Raw genomic sequence first — 6,000 nt, forward strand, 5'->3', positions numbered from 1 at the left:
AATCTGAAGGTTACCTCAAACAGACAAAAATCTTATGCCGATCTGAAGAGAAAAGAAATAGAATATGCAGTTGGCGACAAAGTGTTCCTCAAGGTGTCAGCGTGGAAGAAGGTACTGAGGTTTGGAAGAAAAGGTAAGTTGAGCCCTAGGTTCATTGGCCCATATGAAGTCATTGAACGTGTGGGACCAGTAGCCTACAGGCTAGCTTTACCACCAGAGCTGGACAAGATCCACAATGTGTTCCATGTATCTATGCTAAGAAGATACCGCTCAGATCCTTCACATGTCATCTCCATGGAAGAAAATGAAGTACAACCGTATTTGACATATGAAGAAGAACCCATACGGATCCTGGCTCGGGAAGTGAAAGAGTTGAGGAATAAGCAGATTCCACTGGTGAAAGTGCTTTGGAGGCACCACAACATCGAGGAGGCAACTTGGGAAAGTGAAGAGACGATGAGGCAACAGTTCCCTCCACTGTTTGCATCAAGTAAATTTCGAGGATGAAATTTAAACTAGAGGGGAAGAGTTGTAACACCCTCCCTGTAGCAACTCCGTACATTCTACTGTTCCGGTGACCAGTGTCGGTCCGGACAGCTAGAACGTCCGGAAAAAATATTTAAACTAAAGTGAGGAACCATAATTTACTCAAATATTAATAAGAAAAATTTAGAAAAAATTTTAGAAATAAAATACAACCAAGTTAAATGAGCCGGTGCCCAAGCGATGGGTAACCTAGTGGAAAGTTGCGATTCTCGTAACTAGGAGCCTTAAACCTGGGAGGAAATTCATAAAATAATTTTTGGGACTCTAGAGAATAGTCATTGAGGTTTCTATGGCATTAGAATGCCAAGAAAATGCTTAAAAAAATTTTTAAATCAGTATAGACGATTTTGGCTCAATAAGCCAAACGGAGGGCATTTTGGTCATTTTGTTTTCAGAGATAATTTTTGGCCGACTTGTCCATTTAATTAAATAATTATTATGATCTAAAATATGAATAAATATGGCTAAAAATTTAATTGAAAATGAATAGAAAGAAAAAAAAATAAAGAAAAATGGGATTTTTGACATCATGCTTATGCAATTAAAATCCTCCCACCCAATCACATTGTGACACATGGCAATAACTTATTTAAAATGACTAAATGGGCAGAAAATGAAAGAAAAAAAAAATCAGTTTCTTTCATTTTCTTCAGCTGCAATGAACCACACTCTCACCTCCACCATTATTGTCCCTTAAACCAAGCTTCCTTTCCCACCTTAAACCCCCTCAAAACCCTAACTTGCCTTCATTAAAAATTATCCCTACCACTAGAGCAAGCTTTGGGCAGCAATTTGAAAGAAAGAAAGTCAAGTTTTTAAGTCTTGGAAAGTGACTAAGTGAAGGTTAGTGCCACTTTTGTTTAATTTTTATCTTATATTCTTTGTTACAACATTAATCTAAACTAGAAAATATGAAAATGAAACAAATTGAAATTGTGGAGTTAGGGTTTGGGAGAAACCTAGGGTTTGCTCATGTGTTGGTGAATAAAAGTTTGAATGGTCAATTAGTGACCATTTGGCTGTGTATGATGAAGAAATGAAGTGAGTTGTGGCTTGGTATTTGAATTTAGGTGAGCTGCCTTGGCTGCCCTACAGGTCAGGATGTGAGTCCAGCAGGTTTGAGCAGCTATAAATGGAGTTGTAGAGGTTCAATTGGTGTAAGGCCAATTGGACATGAAACTAGACACATAATGGCACAACTTTAGTATAGAAACCCTGCCCAGAAAACCAAACCAAGTTGACTTAAAAATTGCCCTAATCCGGGTGACCTGTATTCTGCCTGGGCAAAATAATCAAATGAACAGTGTTTATTCATTTGGTCATAACTAAGTGTAGAAAGGTCCAATTAACCTGAAATTTTACTAGCAGAAAGCTGAGATATAGACTTATAACTTTCATGAAGAATACAAATCCAAATTCTGGTCATAACCTGGTCAAATTGCCAACCAAACTTAGGTTACCAAATCTGGTAGAACCAGTTTTGCCCAGAATTTTGGATTCTGTCCAATCCCGCCAGTTATGGTGTTTAGGCCATAACTTGAGCTACAAAACTCCAAATGGAGTGATTCAAAAAAGGAAATGTAACTAAACAAAATAAGGAACAACTTTCATGAAGATAATTTTGCCAAATTCTTACTATAAAAAATGATCAATGGAACAGTAAACACAAGGCTTAAAATCAGAAAATTTTGAACAACTAGCACTAAGCTTAGAAATGGTATTGACAACCAATACCAACAATTTTAGAATGCAAAATGTGGTATGTTAGGAGTATTAGAACTAATGTACTTCTTGTCTATGCAAAAGTCAACATTTTAGTTGACTAATGAAATGAATAGTAACACATAAACTTAAATTTCAAGAATTATAAAGTTTAAAAGTGTAACACGCCCTAGTACACCTAGCAAGATTGGTTTGGATAGGTTGGCAAGCCAATAGGGTTCAGTTAGCAGTACTGCACATGGCATTATGCCATTCTGTGATTTCATGGCTTTTAGCCATTCTGACATTGTGTTGATACTTGGCCTTGTGCCTAATGTTATCTGACTTATTAGTTGTTACATTTGCACCGGGAGATACATATGTGACCGATGGTGTGACGGCCCGAGGTACTTGATACTCAGTGCCAGTTTACCCGTTTATCCAGTCCAGTCGTCCAGTATAGGTTACTTGGGCAACCAAAAATGAAAGTCGATAAATTTAATGAAATTATGAATATAACAAGTACATAATAAATAAGATTACCAATAATGATCAAAAAATTGTCTGCATAAGACATCAAAATATGCACCGCATATCTATTTTCTGTTATTTCTTTTTATTCTATTATTGGCACCACTAAGCATTATTGCTTAGCGCGTTGCTTTTGCCACGCGTAGGTTCTGGAGAGACCGATAGAGAGCCCAGTAGACCACAGATTGGGTGAGATCATCTGCAGCTCTGCATAGTGTCTGTGTCACCTCACCATCTTCAGTGCATTGGTAGGACACTAGGTTTCATTTTGGTATTATGTAATCAAACTTTTATTTTCTCATGTATAATTAAGACTTATGTAATGTATTTTGATATTAATGTAAATAGTGAAAATTGTGTTTAGGAATGGAACATTGAATATTTATTTATGACTTGTATATGAATATTATGTGAAATGAATGAATAAGAAATGGAAATATTGTTCAAAAATATTGAGACATTGTTGATGAAATGAAGTTTGGGAATGACTGAAAACATATTGGAAGTATTTTTCTCAGGTTCCGAAGATCTGTTTTCTCCATTTTTAGCCGGTATTCTACCAAATTTTCTATAAAATTTGCGAAACCTCAAATAAATTTATGATTTCAATAAATGACTGAAATGAATTATATTTCACAAATTGTACTTCATAATTAAAAATAATAATAATAATAATAATAAATTAGGAAGAATAAAAATGATTGAATTAAAATAGAGTGTTCCGATATACTGTGTGGCATATCTTGCTCGGCTACACTGTAGACGGGTAAGGAGTGTCACAGTTAAGGTAGATGAGTGGCCATACTAGACTAGATAAAGTCCATAATGAGAATATTAGAGAAAATGTAAGAGTGGTACCAATTGAGGATAAGTTGAGAGAAGAGAAATTGAGGTGGTTTGGTCATGTGAAGCGTAGACATGCGAAGGTTCCAGTTAGACAAGTAGAGCACATTAGGGTAGATGATAGAAAAAAAAGAAGGGGTAGACCTAAACTAATTTGGAGGAGAGTAGTACAACATGACCTAGAAGTATTACACATTTCCTAGGATTTAACCCAAAATCGTTTAGAGTGGAGAAAAAGAATCTATATAGCCGACTCCAAATTTTTGAGATAAAGGTTTAATTGAATTGAGTTGAGTATGATAAATGATCAATTTTGGGTCGAAATTTGCTTTATTTGATACTAAATTTAGGGGAAAAAAAAACAAATATTATTGTGAAAACTAAAAACATAAGTGGGTTTTATTTGCTATGGAGAGTTAATTTTTCATAATATTCTTAAGAAAAAAAATTTACAATTGTCATAGTTTTTGGTGAAATCTATGCTATCGGAGGTGGATCAATGGTGGCAATGGCGTCTGAGAAGTACAATTTAGATGGTGACTCCAGTTGTTACATCATTCTTTAATACTAACATTGTGAATTTTGATGGTATAATCGAATGAGAGGATAATATTATTTTGTCCTTGACACTTTGGTATAACTAAAAAATAATAATTTTATTTAAAATTTTTATTTTATTTTATGTTTTTTTAATTATATATTTAATTATTAATATTAAATAACATGTAATTTAATAATTTTATTTTAAAATATATAATTATTTAAATTTGAAATGTAAGATAAAATGGAATGGAATTTATTTAATGCAAACATAATTTCATTTTATATATCAAAAAGAAATTAACAATTTATTTTATAGATGGCACATATAAAATATAATTAATATGAATAAAAATTATATTTATTATTTGAAACACGTGCAATAGTTTATAATATGTAATTATTTTATTTCTATATATACTTAATTAAAATATTAAAATTTTTGCAATAATTAATATTATAATTTAATTAATACAATATAATATATAGATATTTTAAATGTTTTCATATCCATTTGCTAGAAAATGTTTTTCATATCCATAATAAATTGTAAACAAAATTTTTCAAATATGATAATTTATTTTCTTTGACAATTATGTGTTGTATTAGTTTTAACTTAAATTTTTATGCCTATTAATAATTTATTTAGTGTTAAATAATTAATAATGTGATATTATCATTATTGATTACCTTTAATTCAATAATAAGTATTAAGATTGACAATTCATTATGAAAGAAAATTTTGGAAAATCTATCATAATCATTAAGATTTATGAAAACCTAAAATATAAAAGTTACTTTTATAATCATAATAATCATAACAATATTTATGCATATATTTAAGAATATATTTATTAGTTGAAGTTTATAAAAAAAAATTTTAAATTAATAATATTATTTTCTACTTTAGAAGTTTATAGATTGATATAGTAATAAAGATAATTTTTTAGAGAATTACAAATAATAATTTTGATATATTTTAATTAGTCTTTTTAACATGAATCTTTAATAAAAAAATAATTTATATTAGAAAGTAGCAATTCAATAAATTTAAGTTTATGTAGATTTTATTTTTTTTTAAAAGAAAATCCTATAGTTTGCAAATATTACGATTATATATTTTTTAAAAACATCTTCATACATAAATAAAATATTATATTATTAAGTAGTACAAAAATTGAAACTTATATATTTTAGAAAAGTTTATATTTACGAATTTTTAAAATTAAGAAAGTAAAAGTTTTGGTAAATTTTAATAGAAATAATTAATTTAGAATACAATATTAATATTATAATTATTTTAGATGAAAAAAAATATTTTAAACATTAAAAATATTTTTGTCCTTATAAATTTGTCGTCCCATTCATACTTTTATAGATTAAAACAAAAGTTTTAACTAGAATATTTATTGTAATAATCCGAATTTTTAAAATGTAAAATATAAATTTCATATTTTTATATATATAGTATTTTACTATTATTTATATACATATTTTTTAAATTATTTAATTATTATTATTATTTTATCAATATTATTCATTGTATTTTCTTTATGGTTTAATTTTACATATATAGTATTTTGGAGCTTACTTGAAAACATATAAAAGATCAAGGACTTATTTAAAATTTTCTTTCTAGGAATGGATTTATACAATATGCATATCCAAATTCATTCCTAGTAAAACTAAAAAAAAAAAAAAGCAGTAGAAAATCCTCACACCCTCCCCATCGTTCTCTCCCTCCTCCCCACCTCTTTTCTTTCCCTTTGTCCATTTTTTCTGGCAACCACCCACCACCACCACTGGCAAGGAGCCTCCCCCCACCCTGGGCAATGTCAG

This window comes from Hevea brasiliensis, chromosome 14 (assembly GCF_030052815.1).
Source record: "Hevea brasiliensis isolate MT/VB/25A 57/8 chromosome 14, ASM3005281v1, whole genome shotgun sequence".
NCBI classification, from domain to species: Eukaryota; Viridiplantae; Streptophyta; class Magnoliopsida; order Malpighiales; family Euphorbiaceae; genus Hevea; species Hevea brasiliensis.